The sequence below is a fragment of the Macrobrachium nipponense genome, chromosome 34 (assembly GCF_015104395.2).
Source record: "Macrobrachium nipponense isolate FS-2020 chromosome 34, ASM1510439v2, whole genome shotgun sequence".
Classification (NCBI taxonomy): Eukaryota; Metazoa; Arthropoda; class Malacostraca; order Decapoda; family Palaemonidae; genus Macrobrachium; species Macrobrachium nipponense.
This window is the reverse complement of record NC_061095.1, coordinates 47,252,694-47,270,193: the sequence shown is the minus strand read 5'-3', so window position 1 is coordinate 47,270,193 and position 17,500 is coordinate 47,252,694. Positions and strand designations below refer to the sequence as shown.

Sequence of the window (17,500 nt, the reverse complement as noted above, 5' to 3'; positions counted from 1 at the left end):
GAAAAAGTACGGACGGACAGACAAAGCCATCTTAATGGTTTTCTTTTACGGAAAACTCAAAACAACCTCAAACGAAGAAGAGGAAAAAAATTCCCATAAACAGAATAGAATATTGGTGGAAGGGATAGTGTGTCATTAACAGACCAGAGTCCTACAAGGAAGACGAATCCTACAGCTGCAAAACAAATCCTAAGAACAGCAAAAATTAAAGTCCTTCGAAACAGCAGGAAACAGCTGCAGTGTTCTGGATGGACAGGTGTTACACCTGACACACCAAAAAAATCTTATTTCTTATAGGAAATGACACAAACACCAGACTGTGAGTATTCCACACTAATTAAGATGAGAGATTCTGCACTTGAAAATAAATGTAGGGAAGAGTGAAAAGCATCATTTTACAACTCAAGAATCCAAGGTTGTCACGTCTTACAAATCCTTATAAAAATGTAGGTAAAAGGTCTCTATTTATAGCTTGAGCTCAGAACATTACAACTAAATAAAAGGCTGATTTAAAAAATAAATGAAAGACCTTTTACTAAAAGTATTAACTCGATCAAAGACTCAGCAGCTCAATAGAGCGAAAGTGGAACATTTCTCCCCCCAAGAAAGCTGAACCCCAACTGAGCCATTCCAACCGAATAAGATGAAGCCAAAATGGCGTTTGACATCTGATGAATTGCAGGCAACAAACGAAGCATTCAAAAGCACTCAGAGGGTAAGTCAAGACCCAAATCAACCTGGAAGAGCCTGCCCTAACTCCCCCTCCCTCTCCCTCCCCAAAACATTCCCCCCCTTTCATCAACATTCCCACCCCCCTACTCCTTTCCCTTCTCGATCAAATCCACTAGCACCATAGCATTTCTTTCACACCTGTTTGAATTCTCTCTCTCTCTCTCTCTCTCTCTCTCTCTCTCTCTCTCTCTCTCTCTCTCTCTCTCTCTCTCTTCCTCAGTCTATACCTTTCTATCTCTGAATCGTTCCTTTCCTGAATAATTCTCTCTCTCTCTCTCAGTCAATACCTTTCTACCTCTGAATCTTTCTCTTCCTGAATATTTCTCTCTCTCTCTCTCGCCTCTCTACCTCAGTCCCTCTTTCTCTCTCTCTATCTCTCCCCCTCAGTATCTCTCTCTCTCTCTCTCTCTCTCTCTCTCTCTCTCTCTCTACTACTACTACTACTACTACTATATATAAAAAGCCCCATTATCCATACGCGCCACACCAATCTCTCGTTGCGTCGCGAATGGCACATTCAGGAACTGGATGATGGCTGGGGGGAAGGGGGCTGGGGGCTGGGTGGGGTGGGGGTAGGGGGGTTAAGATGGAAAATGTAAGATAGTAGGGTGTTAGCAACAGGCAGCTTCTTCCTTTAAGAGATAAATTAGGGACAAAAGAAAAAGAAATAAAAAGGAGCCATATTTTCCGTGGATTGTGACTGCGTCTTTCAGTTGTGCTTGCTCCGAGGAGAATGGGGATTTGGACTCTCTCTCTTTCGCTCCCTCTTTCCCTTTTTCTCTTACCTAACACCCTCTCTCTCTCTCTCTCTCTCTCTCTCTCTCTCTCTCCTGTTAAGATAGTTGCTTCAGTTACATTGCCCAGCATTTTTGAAATTTTATATTTCACCCCTTCTCACCCTCCATCCTATTGGGGCTAAACTTGGACTAAAAGGGTATTGGGGGTGTTACCATTCATCTCAGCGACCTCCAAAACTATGGATGAGACACTAATATCCGTCGTTTTCGGTTATTTTTACGTCACCCCCTTCTCACCCCCACCCCCTTTAGTGCCAGTGATATCTTACTCCCACAGTATTCTTTGCAAGATAGTAAATCATATCTATACTGAAATGAGTTTATTTAGTTAATAAGTCTATGGGCAGAACCAGCCCTGTTTCAGGGAAGCCCTTCCCACCCTCACCCCCACCCCCTTTTTGGTGGTAGTGATGTCTTACCCTCACAGTATTCTTTGCAAGATAGTAAGTAATAGGCATACCAAGTTTGGTTGAAATTGCCCGATGCATTCCAGAATTATGGTGGAACATACACACAAACACACAAACACACATGCCTGCATCCCACCTGGGGAAGACAAACAGGTTTGCAGGTTTGGTGGATGTGTCTCCCTTGCCCTCATGATCCCCTACCAACACCGCCCCCAACTGGGACAGACAAGCAGATTTGCTGGGAGGGTGGATGTCTCCCCTACCCTCCTGATCCCCTACCTACGCGCCTCACCTGGGGCGGACAAGTAGATTTGCTGGGAGGGTGGATGTCTCCCCTACCCTCCCGATCCCCTACCTACCCGCCCCCACCTGGGGCGGACAAACTGGTTTGCAGGGAGGGTGGATGTCTCACCTGTTCTCCCGATTCCCTACCTGCCCTGCCCCCACCCGGGAAGACAAACTAGATCCACTTGGATTTGATTATTGTAGAAATAAACTTATAATCCATAACATAAGAGCTGAACACACACAAATAATATGACAAGGATCTCGTTCATTCCTATAGTTAAGTTAAGTATATTTTAGTTTTACCAGACCACTGAGCTGATTAACAGCTCTCCTATGGCTGGCCCGAAGGATTAGATATTTTTACGTGGCTAGGAACCAATTGGTCACCTAGCAACGGGACCTACAGCTTATTGTGGGCTCTGAAACAATATCGAGAAATGAATTTCTATCACCAGGAATAAATTCCTCTGATTCCGCGTCGGACCACCGGATTGGCAGCCGAGCGCGAAAACGACTCGTCCAGCATACATTGCAGCTGACGCCGTCACATATATGATGCCATTCAATATCATAAAAGTATAGACTTGCAGTCGAATATACAAGTATACAGACGCTCCACTACTTACGAACGTATCTTGATTTGTTCGCAAGTCCAACTCGATATGCTCTAATAAGTACAGTGTTATTTATGTATTTTCATACTAAAACACAAAACTAGTACTCTATCGTATTTTATAGAGAATTTTATTAATACGAATGATAAGTAAAATCTAAATACATTAAATACATTAAGCAAAATATGATAATAATACAGTCAAGTAGAGTTTTAATTGACGATCACGGTTTTTCGTATTTTATAACCCCAAAAAGGCTGTAAAAATGCCTGAAAAATTCGTTCACATCTGAATCAGGATAAAATTTACACGTAAAAAAACCCGCGCATGCTGTTAAATATGATAAACTACATTTCCATAAATAATCTCTGGGAAAAACAAAGCGAAATTCTTTGAAAGTATTTGATGTATTGTTTCATTAAAGCTAAATACTTAGGATATATTCAAGTTACAATTTACGTTCGGCAGCCTCTTCCAGTACACGTGAATGTTACAAAAACCTATGATTAGTGTAACGAAGCGTGGTCCGACCTCCAGCACACTCGGGACGCGAGCAAGCTTTTCCACTGACGTAAGTTGCAAACAATGTATTCCTAACTTAACGTGAAGTGGTGTTCGTAATTCATTCTCATACTAACAAGAAGGATCAAATAAAAAGGACACAAATTAAAGACGTTCATATGTTCTCAGTTATAAGTGGAAACGCGAAATAATCGGACAGAAATATGGCCTTTGAATTTAGTACATCAAATAAATTAAAACGAGCTAAAACATCTACGGACAGATGGCCCATTGTTTCACAAACGAATATGAAAAAATTACGATATATTTTATTAGAAATAATTTTTCCGCACTGTTTAATATACACATTATTCATTTTTTATACTTTCATTCTAATAAATAAATTACAAATATCCTATCCTAATATTCCAGTATCTTTAACTTAACGCGGGACACCTATTTTAGATCCTTTTAGACTTTTCCTAACCCCCAACAACAAAATTCGTTTGTATGCTTACTCCCCGAGTAAGCTAAAATCCAATGAAGTTAAGGAGAGCGCCACTTAGTGCAGAGATGCACCCATCACCATCATTATTTTGCAGGAATATTACAACTAAAATGTAACAACTACACCTGATACATTCATTCGTTATTTGAATTTCAATACGCAACTGATACATTCAAATGAACCACACACACACACACATACACACACACTTTGACAGTATACATTCATGTTCAAAAAATACATTTAAAAAACCAACCGATTCACAGACGACTTATTTTAGAGTCCAGGGAACTAATCTAATAGCCGGTGGACTTATTCATAATTAATACACTCATTCGAACGCACGTACTACGAGATCTCCCACGATTCATTCATAATTTACTATGTAAACAGTAATCATCACGTCTACCTTTCGAGTACAGGTACCTACACATTCATTCACTATTAAGGTCGATTTGCAAAATATAAACAATATAAAAATCAGCTGATACGTGTTTAAGCTTTCAAAGTCTGCATACAGAAAAGTCTATAAAATCAGTTCATCAAAGGTTAAAATATAAGAAAAACAACCGATTCATCCACAACAAACAAACGAACGCATTAACAACATCCAACGAGCGACAGATTCATTCATAAATAAAATTCACGCAAAGAAGACGTACTACAATATGCCTGGGATTCATTCATGACATCCGCTCAATCACACCAAAACTACCACTTGAAAAAAATATATATCAGCCGATTCATTCATAAACTTCCCCCCCCCCCCCTCCCCCCTCCTCCCCTCTCTTCCTTCCCCTTTCCCAAAAACCCAAAAGCAAGCCCAGCCAATCCAAATTGAATTCCCAACAAGAGACGAAACGACGCCTTGTGATAAGAGCCTCCCATAAAACTATCGGAGAAGGTCGCTTTTCGATTTGCTCGTCGAGGTTAATTCGACCTAATGGCAGCTGTCGTCTGCACTGGAGTGAATTCCAGCGAGCAGTTCCGTGACGTTTATGGCCGCCTCATTAAGAGAGAGAAAGAGAGAGAGAGAGAGAGAGAGAGAGAGAGAGAGAGAGAGAGAGAGAGATAGGAGGAGGAGGGGGCGAAAGGGAAGTAGCACCGTTTGGTAATGCATCAGTCCATTAATAATAAATAATGCTACATTAATCTATTGAGAGAGAGAGAGAGAGAGAGAGAGAGAGAGAGAGAGAGAGAGAGAGAGAGAGAGAAACTTCGGTGCCTTTATCTTGTTATAAAAAAAGAAGTCGATCCCTCGATTTACATCAAAATATTTCAAAGAAAAAATAGATAAATAGCAATAAATCCAACATTCGATGTCACAATCTCACTTAAAGACAGTTGAGATGCCAAGACTTTTTTTTCAATAAATTTTTCCTTCTCACGAAACTGTATAAATAAATAAATAAATAAAAAAAAAGGGTTCTTTTGCAAATTCCATTTTCTGAAACAATGGTTTTTTTTCTCTCTCAGAATCTTAAAAGTGTTGATATGAATAAGTATATTTTAAGGCTGAGTGTCCAACCCAAACCGATGTCCTCATTCTATGACCCACTTAGTAACGCCCCCGACCTACCACCCCGCCCCCCTGAAACATTTCTTCAAATGGAACACCAGCATTGCAGTGAAGAAAAGTAATACCTGCTAGACCAGCATAAATATTCTAGACGAATCATATCAATCTCTTGTTTTATCATCAGATGGCAACCTACCGTTCAACGTCCTCGAGGGAAATGTCGGGGTGTCCCACGAAGCCAGGAACTTCTTTCTATCCTCGTGGTTGACCTTTGAGGGAATGATTAAAAGGACCTGGGGTCTTTTTCTTTAACTCTACAGGATCGAAGGATTTTTCCAAGGATATAATTATTTTAAGAAGTCTTTTTATGAAAGCAGGATTTCATTGAAGGATTGTTAAGATCTAGTAGGATCTCCCTGAGATTTCCTATGCAGGAAGGATAGCTATGAAGGATTCTTTTTTTTTTTTAATAGCACGATACGCCTGAAGGAGTTTACAGATGGCAAGATATTTTTAAAAGGATGGTTATCAGGCGTGATGTCAAGGCTCCTAGCTATGGTTAACTAGCGGCTAGAACGACTATTTAAAAATATAAAGAGAGAAAGGTTTAATTGATTTGCAAGGATGAAACAATTCAAGCTAATGAGGAAACTCTTCTATACCAAGACGATGCTACAAAATAAGTTCTAGAAATGGGATGCACCAGTAAATGCTTTAAAAATAATACAATAAAAAACTATGGCAATAAAGAGCCTATTAAAAAAATTGTATGTAGGTCTGTTTTTCGAAAAAATGGGCGAACTTGTTATATGCAAATCAATGACACAAAATGCAGTTCTAGTAATGCTATACCTTTGTAGAAATTCTTAAGAACGACTGGCTACTCTATGACCAAATCAAAATGCAAAAAGGTGCCAGTTTCTCACGATATGCAAATATGTATAAAACCAGTCCCTAATTTGCACCTAAAAATGGGAATATAAGATTGCACTATCAATCATTTCCAAAAGAAAAAAAAAAAATAAAGTATAACTACAGCTATCACACTATCAATCGTTTCCAAAAGGAACAAAAATAAAGTATAACAACAGCTATCAAAGTATAGTTGAAAACTATAATGCTATATTCTTTTGACATGTCAGTTTAAAACTAGGCAACTATAAGCTTGGAATCAGAATCGAGTTACAATAATGGTAATAAAAATAATTACAAGAAGCAAAGAGGATCAAGTATATGTAGCAGGCAATAATAATAATAATAATAATAATAATAATAATAATAATAATAATAATAATAATAATTTCAAAGAGGGGCAGGTACTTATAACAATAAACTTCTTCCAGATAATCCTTTTTCCAATATTGTTCCACTATCATTACCCGTTTCATTGTCCTAAGGACTCTGCTTTCATTATTTCTCACGAGGTCTACAGACTGTGATTGTCAGAAAAAAAAATCTGACGAGAGAAGAGAATTCCAGATGTGGAAATTTAGGGGAACTTTGAAATATATACGATGAGGTTGCTATCCTGATACTTTCAATCGCCACAGTCGACTAACCATCAGGTACATAAGCTACAGATTAGGTTAACAGAACGGTCGTAAGTCATTTCCTGAGCAAGAATCAAAGGCTAGTATTCTATTAATTAATAATTTGTTAACTTATCTGTTTTTTTCTGGTAAATGATCTCTTTCTGTATTTCCCATTACCTTTTGTTACTTCTTTCGAATGATCGCCTTAATTTTGGAAGCTTGAATTTCAAGTCAGTGGTCTCTGTGATGGGCTTGTTTCATATGAATAAGGTTCACCTTCTGAATAATAATAATAATAATAATAATAATAATAATAATAATAATAATAATAATAATAATAATAATAATAATAATGTTCTTTGGAAGCTTGAATTTCAAGTCAATGGCCCCTGTGGGCTTGTTCCATACGAATATGGTTAAGCAACATTGGGGCTGGTCAGTCGTTGGATGGGTGACCGCTCTCCTCGGCGTTGATTCCTTGAGAAAGAATCTTTACCATAATTTCCTCAGTCTACTCAGCTGTAAATGAGTACCTATTCCTGATGGGGTAGGGTCCAGCTATGGGTTAAATAGCAAAACTCAGCAATGATGGAAAGAAATGAAGAATTAAATGACAACGACGTAAATGGAACCTCTGGCAACAGAGGAGCTTCGTCCGGCAGCCAGGTATTCAGCCCAATTGAAGGGGAAGACAGTCAGGTACTTGGAGGTCGTCATCCAGCAACTGACCACCGCAACGACAGTAACCAACAACCAGAGACTGGAGCTACAGAAGCAAACCAGAGGAAAGAAATGGACGAGAGAAGAAAATAAGGTAATATGGAGATGCTACATCAGAAGCAACCCGACGGAGAGAGGATATAGAAGAAGGTTGGTCAACATCTGGAATGAGAGGAATAACCAAGTAAGGAACATAAAGGAAAAGAACTGGCTCTCCCTAACAGAAAGAGAGGAACACGAAAGGGAAATGACGCACAGCAACGAATTACAAGATGACGAACTGAGAGACGATGCCACAGAAGACGACAGAGATGATGAGGTATCAAACAACGACACACGAGGAAACACCGACGAAGTAACAGACAGGACGGAATGGGTAGAAAAGATCAGACAATAGATGAAGCCAGACACAGAGAGAACAAAGATCCCCTCCATGAAAGCCTACGACACCAAGAAATTATGGGAGGAAACAAGTGAGGTCAATGAAATAATGAGACTAATACACACCACCAGTACCACAAAAACAAATAACTTGACATATGCAGGGGCAAAATTAGTAGCAGAACTGATGGGGACACGAACAAAAAACACCATCAGCACAACCAACCCAACAGAAACCAAAACAGCAACCTCCTTGGAAAAGGCGCCTGGAAAAGCAAATCATGGTGATGAGATCTGACTTGAGTAAACTGAAAGAGATGGCAGAAAAAAGGCTAAGAAGCAAGAAAACAAGGGAGGAACTGAACGAGGAATACAAAGTACAAGAGAGGGGACTAAACAACACAATAGAAGATGTAAAACAGAGGCTTCAGGCCAAAGCACATAAGATCCAACGATACATAAACAGGAACAACAGAACAAACTATTCGGGACCAACCAGAAAAGACTATACAGCCAACTAAGAGGGGAAGACAACCACCCAGAAATTCCTGAAGCCGAACCAAGTAAGAGACTCTGGGAAAACATATGGAGCAATCCGGTATCACACAACAAACATGCAACATGGCTCCAGGAAGTCAAGGCAGAAGAAACAGGGAGAATACAACAAAAATTCACTGACTTCATGACAGACACAGTCAGACACCAACTAAAGAAAATGACAAACTGGAAAGCCCCAGGTCCCGATGAAGTCCATGGATACTGGCTCAAAAACTTCAAGGCCCTACACCCGCGAATAGCAGAAGAACTCCAGCATTGTATCACAAATCATCATGCGCCCAAATGGATGACCACAGGAAGAACATCCTTAGTTCAGAAAGACAAGAGTAAGGGAAATATAGCCAGTAACTACAGGCCTATCACCTGCCTACCAATAATGTGGAAGTTACTAATAGGTATCATCAGCGAAAGGCTATACAACTATACCTAGAGGAGACAAACACCATCCCCCATCAACAGAAAGGCTGCAGAAGGAAGTGTAGGGGCACAAAGACCAGCTCCTGATAGACAAAATGGTAACGAAGAACAGTAAGAGAAGGAAAACCAACCTAAGCATAGCATGGATAGACTATAAGAAAGCCTTCGACATGATACCACACACATGGCTAATAGAATGCCTGAAAATATATGGGGCAGAGGAAAACGCCATCAGCTTCCTCAAAAATACAATGCGCAACTGGAATACAATACTTAAAAGCTCTGGAATAAGACTAGCAGAGGTTAATATCAGGAGAGGGATCTTCCAGGGTGACTCACTGTCCCCACTACTCTTCGTAGTAGCCATGATTCCCATGACAAAAGTACTACAGAAGATGGATGCCGGGTACCAACTCAAGAAAAGAGGCAACAGAATCAACCATCTGATGTTCATGGACGACATCAAGCTGTATGGTAAGAGCATCAAGGAAATAGATACCCTAATCAAGACTGTAAGGATTGTATCTGGGGACATCAGGATGGAGTTTGGAATAGAAAAATGCGCCTTAGTCAACATACAAAAAGGCAAAGTAACGAGAACTGAAGGGATAAAGCTACCAGATGGGAGCAACATCAAACACATAGATGAGACTGGATACAAATACCTGGGAATAATGGAAGGAGGAGATATAAAACACCAAGAGATGGAGAACACGATCAGGAAAGAATATATGCTGAGACTCAAAGTGATACTCAAGTCAAAACTCAATGCCGGAAATATGATAAAAGCCATAGGCACATGGGCAGTGCCAGTAATCAGATACAGAGCAGGAATAGTGGAATGGACGAAGGCAGAACTCTGCAGCATAGATCAGAAAACCAGGAAACATATGACAATACACAAAGCACTACACCCAAGAGCAAATACGGACAGACTATACATAACACGGAAGGAAGGAGGGAGAGGACTACTAAGTATAGAGGACTGTGTCAACATCGAAAACAGAGCACTGGGTTAATATCTGAAAACCAGTGAAGACGTGTGGCTCAAGAGTGCATGGGAAGAAGGACTGATAAAAGTAGACGAAGACCCAGAAATATACAGAGACAGGAGAATGACAAACAGAACAGAGGAATGGCACAACAAACCAATGCACGGACAATACATGAGACAGACTAAAGAACAAGCCAGCGATGACACATGGCAATGGTTACAGAGGGGAGAGCTAAAGAAGGAAACTGAAGGAATGATAACAGCGGCATAAGATCAGGCCCTAAGAACCAGATATATCCAAAGAACGATAGATGGAAATAACATTTCTCCCATATATAGGAAGTGCAATACGAAAAATGAAACCATAAACCACATAGCAAGCGAATGTCCGGCACTTGCAAAGAACCAGTACAAAAAGAGGCATGATTCAGTAGCAAAAGCCCTCCACTGGAGCCTGTGCAAGAAACATCAGCTACCTTGCAGTAATAAGTGGGACGAGCACCAACCTGAAGGAGTGATAGAAAACGATCAGGCAAAGATCCTCTGGGACTATGGTATCAGAATAGATAGGGTGATACGTGCAAACCGACCAGACGTGACATTGAATTACAAAATCAAGAAGAAAGTATCACTCATTGATGTCGCAATACCATGGGACACCATAGTTGAAGAGAAAGATAGGGAAAAAATGGATAAGTATCAAGACCTGAAAATAGAAATAAGAAGGATATGGGATATGCCAGTGGAAATTGTACCCATAATCATAGGAGCACTAGGCACGATCCCAAGATCCCTGAAAAAGAATCTGGAAAACCTAGAGGCTGAAGTAGCTCCAGGACTCATGCAAAAGAGTGTGATCCTAGAAACGGCGCACATAGTAAGAAAAGTGATGGCCTCCTAAGGAGGCAGGATGCAACCCGGAACCCCACACTATAAATATCACCCAGTCGAACTGGAGGACTGTAATAAAGCCAAATAATAATAATAATAATAAAGGCAAGAGTAAGGGAAATATAGCCAGTAACTACAGACCTATCACCTGCCTACCATTAATGTGGATGTTATTAACCGGTATCATCAGTGAAAGGCTATACAACTACCTAGAGGAGACAAACACCATCCCCCACCAACAGAAAGGCTGCAGAAGGAAGTGTAGGGGCACAAAAGACCAGCTCCTGATAAGACAAAATGGTAATTAAGAACAGTAGGAGAAGGAAAACCAACCTAAGCATGGCATGGATAGACTATAAGAAAGCCTTCGACATGATACCACACACATGGCTAATAGAATGCCTGAAAATATATTGGGCAGAGGAAAACACCATCAGCTTCCTCAAAAATACAATGCACAACCGGACTACAATACTTACAAGCTCTGGGATAAAACTAGCAGAGGTTATTATCAGGAGAGGGATCTTCCAGGGTGACTCAGTCCGAACTACTCTTCGTAGTAGCTATGATTCCCATGACAAAAGTACTGCAGAAGATGGATGCTGGGTACCAACTCAAGAAAGGAGGCAACAGAATTAACCATCTGATGTTCATGGACGACATCAAGCTGTATGATAAGAGTATCAAAGAAATAGATGCACTAATCCAGACTGTAAGGATTGTTTCTGGGGACATCAAGATGGAGTTCGGAATAGAAAAATGTGCCTTAGTCAACATACAAAAGGGCAAAGTAACGAGAACTGAAGGGATTAAGCTATCAGATGGGAGCAACATTAAACACAGATGAGACGGGATACAAATATCTGGGAATAATGGAAAGAGGGGATATAAAACACTAAGAGATGAAGGACAAAATCAGGAAAGAATATATGCAGAAACTCAAGGCGATACTCAAGTCAAAACTCAACGCCAGAAATATGATAAAAGCCATAAGCACATGGGCAGTGCCAGTAATCAGGTACAGCGCAGGAATAGTGGAATGGACGGAGGCAGAACTCCGCAGCATAGACCAGAAAACTAAGAAATATATGACAATACACAAAGCACTACACCCAAGAGCAAATACGGACAGACTATACATAACACGAAAGGAAGGACTGCGTCAACATCGAGAACAGAGCACTGGGTTAATATATGAAAACCAGTGAAGACGAGTGGCTCAAGAGTGCATGAGAAAAAGGACTGATAAAAGTAGACGAAGACCCAGAAATATACTGAGACAGAAGAATGACAAACAGAACAGAGGACTGGCACTACAAACCAATGCAAGGAAAATACATGAGACAGACTAAAGAACTAGCCAGCGATGACACTTGGCAATAGCTACAGAGGGTAATGCTCAAGAATGAAACTGAAGGAATGATAACAGCGGCACAAGATCAGGCCCTAAGAACCAGATATGTTCAAAGAACGGTAGATGGAAATAACATCTCTCCCATATGTAGGAAGTGCAATACGAAAAATGAAACCATAAACCATATAACAAGCGAATGTCCGGCACTTGCACAGAAATAGTACAAAAAGAGGCATGATTCAGTGGCAAAAACCCTCCACTGGAGCCTGTGCAAGAAACATCAGCTACCTTGCATTAATAAGCGGTACGAGCACCAACCTGATGGAGTGATAGCAAACGATCAGGCAAAGATCCTCTGGGACTATATGGTATCAGAACGGATAGGGTGATACGTGCAAACAGACCAGACGTGACGTTGATTGACAAAATCAAGAAGAAAGGATCACTCATTGATGTCGCAATACCATGGACACCAGAGTTGAAGAGAAAGAGAGGGAAAAAATGGATAAAAATCAAGACCTGAAAATAGAAATAAGAAGGATATGGGATATGCCAGTGGAAATTGTACCCATAATCACAGGAACACTAGTCACGATCCCAAGATCCCTGAAAAGGAATCTAGAAAAACTAGAGGCTGAAGTAGCTCCAGGACTCATGCAGAAGAGTGTGATCCTAGAAACGGCGCACATAGTAAGAAAAGTGATGGACTCCTAAGGAGGCAGGATGCAACCCGGAACCCTACACTATAAATACCACCCAGTCGAAGTGGAGGACTGTGATAGACCAAAAATAATAATAATAATAAAAATAATAATAATAATAATAATAATAATAATAATAATAATAATAATAATAATAATAATAATAATAATAATAATATGTTTTGGAAGCTTGAATTTCAAGTCAATGGTCTCTGTGGTGGGCTTGTTCCATATGAATAAGTCTCATCTTCTGAATAATAATAATAATAATAATAATAATAATAATAATAATAATAATAATAATAATAATAGTATTCTGAAAATGTAGCATAGGAAAAAAATAATCATATTGTGGTAGCTAATAATTACAGAAGTCAGCTAAGTTGAAGCGTATTCATATAAACTTGTAACCGAAAAAAAAAAACCGCTAAGCGACACCCAGATACGAGATGGCGTTTCCAACATGAAACTCAGACAAGTCTAATGACACAGGCAGGCTGCTGAAAAGGCTGGTTGGAGCAAGTGATGAATAATTTTGTGTTTCTCTTGTTACGAAGCGCGCCCCCCCCCCCCTTCCTTGTCGTGACAGATCTCTCTCGCGTGGGCGTGGAAGCAAGCTTGTTAGAAGGCGTGGGAGAGACTGAGGAGGTTTTCTATTTATTATTTCCAAAACTTACAAAAAGAAAAATATCAAATAAAAATGAAACTGGCAACTTTATGACAATTCCATCGTTGTAGGATAATGGACGGATAAAACAGAATTTCTATGTTTTTTTTTTAATTATGTGAAACAATGCATCAAAAGGTATTTTCTCGTCTATACTGGAAGTTATCTGCCTGAGTTGCTAAGTTATTTGCTGAGATAAATATCAAATTACAATAGGGGAGTTCTTCGTCAGATACAGCCTGGTTTAACCACTTTTTAAGAGTACACGTCAGGCTTGAGCCAGTAGAAGACCATATCACAGAGGCCATGGCAGGCACCGATGGTTTGACACCAGTGGTTATATGGTTACCAGCCAAAACGAAACAAAAACTGACTCTCAAAATAATTTTACCAACAATAAGAAAATTATCCCAATCATGAATACTGATCACAATGAATAATCATAATATTCACAATTTGATCCGGATTACATAGTTTTTTTTCATGAATGACAAATAGGTCTAACGTTTGCCTCATCAGTGATAAATGCACCTGGCGTTCAGTGGACTGTTGTAAGTCGCAGCTGACTGCAGAGAAGGCCCTGAGGCTAGCAACCTCATTCTACAGTTCCCTTCAAGACCAATGGTTTATCAACCTCTGGAAATGGAGCTTTGTGGACTAATAATAGTAATAATATTAATAATAATAATAATAATGTAGTGGAAAAAATCCACAATGTTGTAGGTGCAAGTATATATATATATATATATATATATATATATATATATATATATATATATATATATATATTTCTAATATAGATTTACCTTTACAACATTGTGGATTTCTTTACAATTATTATTATTATTATTATTATTATTATTATTATATTATTATTATTATTATTATTATTATTATTTCAGAAAATAAAACCTATTCACATGAAAAACAAAATAAAGCCCACACAGCAAGTAATAATAATAATAATAATCAATAATAATCAATGAATAATAATAATAATAATAATAATCTATTCGGACGACAATAAAGGAAAACTGCTTAAATTTCCTAGTCTCGTTGCCAAATATGAATTTCAAATTTCGGATGCGTAGCAGAAGTGACTAAGAATTCCCATAGACACAGTTTGGAATAGATGAGCGAGATGTATATTTCATGCTCACTCCATTCCCATTCCTCTCTTCGGGAATGGAAGGGCATTTTCATCTCAAAGAGAACAGCATAGCTGATCAGATGACTGGAAGAGAATTTTTTTTCTTTTTTACTGTGTTTTCAAATTCGTTGACTTTCTGTGGGGATGGGGCGGAAACAAACACATTCTTAATATTATTTGAGCCCCACTGAATCATAAAAATGCTGTTGATCCAATACAATAATTGCAGGAGGCGAGGATTTGCCCTCTAGAAGAAGCGAAGAGTGGCTGTGGCACTTCCAACCACAGGATTTTCGCCTCCATGTACCTGCCCCCTTACAAAAGCAAATGTCAGATTATTACCTACACAACCAAACGGAAACAGTTAATTACAGGCAACAGGGTAAAATAAACATACATTCAAAGACTGTAGCCTGTATGTTCTTGATCAAAGGAACCATATACGTTACCTGTAGGCGAAGGAATTGGGTTAGCGTTTGGGGAGAGACAGGCAGCAAGCAAATATCCAGGTCATTCCCTCTACGCCCTGGGATGCAATTATCAATACCTGCGCAAGGGATGGCTTCTACTGCACTCAAAACGATAGGAATGAGGAGAGGGGGGCGGGGGCGGGGGGGATTGCGAAGCAAACACTCTAAATGCAGTGAGGGACTACCTCGGGAACCGAATGCTAAAAAAGGAAATGTTGAATTCAACTCATCATCTAGCAATGCCCTCAACACTAGCGAGGAATGACAGGCAGCTTAGGCGGCTAAGGCACAATGCAAAGGAAATGTTTAAAAAGAAATATGAATGTAAATTTATCTTAGAATCTATTTAGTCTCATGAACATGACTATGGAACTTCCAAGGTCAGAAAGGAGCGTTTGATATGACAGAGGCATCACTGGATCAGAAAAGCCATATGCAAATCGCTATTCAGTTCTCAGAAAAAAATAAAAGAAATGGTTTTATTATGTACAAGTCTCGCTTCTCAGTTGTGGTGGTGGTGTCACGAGTTCACCCAGGGGTGGGGGGGGGGGGGGGGGAGAGGTGTAGGTTGTTGGGTAGGTTGTAGGGGGAGCTTTGGGGAACTCGTGGGGTAGGTTGTGAGTTGTAGGTTGTGGGTTGAGATAAGGTTTGGTAGATGAGCGGTTCTTTAGCCTTACCACTATTATGGATGGTTGGGAAGATACGTTGGTGGGAGGGTTAGGATGGAGGGGGGAGGCTATCAGAAAAACTAAGAGAGAGAGAGAGAGAGAGAGAGAGAGAGAGAGAGAGAGAATTGTGCCTATGTGAATATTTAATGTAGATATTCATGTGCATTTATATCTAACCGTAAACGGTTGGATAGTTGTCTTTGAAATACTGTGAACACAATAGTTAAATTACGTATGTATGTATGTATTTAGGGGCACCTGTTGATTAATAAGCATGCATTTGTATATTTGGGTAGTGAAAATTTGTTAATATAATCAGAGGTTAGGTTGTTTGGGGTCTTATGCAAATGCACAAACACACACACGTACAAATATACATACATGCATTATATATTTGTATATATATATACATATATATTATATATATTATATATATACACATATAAAACACATACGTATCTGTGTATTGATGTTACCTCCTTTGTCAGAGAGAGAGAGAGAGAGAGAGAGAGAGAGAGAGAGAGAGATAATATAAACAAATGAAAACTAACGGATGGATGCCAGACGGTAACGCAAACTGAAAATAAAACAGGAGAGGCTAGGAGTTGGAGGAGAATTGGAGGTGGGAGGGAGGGAGAGAGAGAGGGAGAGAGGGAGGGAAGGAGGTGATCTACGTCATTCAACCAAATGAAAGAGAATCAGGGAGACGTGGAGGAGACTTCAGAATTCCTGCCAAACGGCCAGAATCCCAGTTCTGAGTCAGGGGCCGTTCAAACTTCCTTCTTCAGCTCTAGTCTCTGGTGGGTCACAAGAGATGTGGTGACACTCTGGCACTCATATTCGATAATCATATACGTTTGAGTGTTTGGATGGAAATATGGGTGTGGGGCACTTAAGCACTCCTTAAGTCAGTGCCAGAACTGTTCACCTTCCGTTGGAGAGGTCAGGAAGACTTCCAATTTCTCAACAGGGCAGAAAGGTCGTTGGCACTCACATTCGATGCCTGTGGGTGTCACCCTTTATTTAGCAGTGGGAGAGTGACTCGTTGCCAATTATATCTCTCTTAGTTACAGAGACTCAGTGGTAATTACAGTCGATGACTTTGGGTGACACCTTCGTTGAGCAGTGACAGAGACCCACTGCTAGTTATATCTGATGCCCAAGGGAGGTTGACCTTCGTTGAGCAGTGACAAAGGGGCCCGCTGCTAGTTATATCTGATGCCCAAGGGAGGTTGACCTTCGTTGGCAGTGGCAGAGACCCAGTGATAGTTATATTCGATGCTCCAGAGGGTAATATTTGGTCAGCAGTGGCAAAGTGACTCATGAAGAATCATATCCTATGTCCAGTTGGGTCAGCTTTGGTTGAGTGTCAAAAAAGGTTAAGGCAGAAGGCCCTCCTCCCGGCCTGAGGATTCAGAAATGGTTGACAAGACGAAAAGAGGGAACAGGGGAACAGGAAGCCTTCTGAGGAGGGAGAGGAGGGAGGAGGAGGAGGGGGGGTAGGGGAAGGTAATGGGAAACATGATGAAATACTATATTCACTGTTCATCCTAAAGTCTTTAGTCTAAAAGAGAGCTTTAAGAAGTATATATATATAACTGCTAATCACGATCATAATAACAAGGGTC

At 40.0% G+C, this 17,500-nt stretch overlaps 1 protein-coding gene across 2 annotated transcripts in view; it reads right to left on the bottom strand.

Moving 5' to 3' along the window:
- Nucleotides 1-17,500, bottom strand: part of LOC135208022 (innexin inx2-like) — a 366,951-nt gene that overhangs the window by 226,857 nt on the left and 122,594 nt on the right. The gene's annotated exons all lie outside the window — the stretch shown is intronic.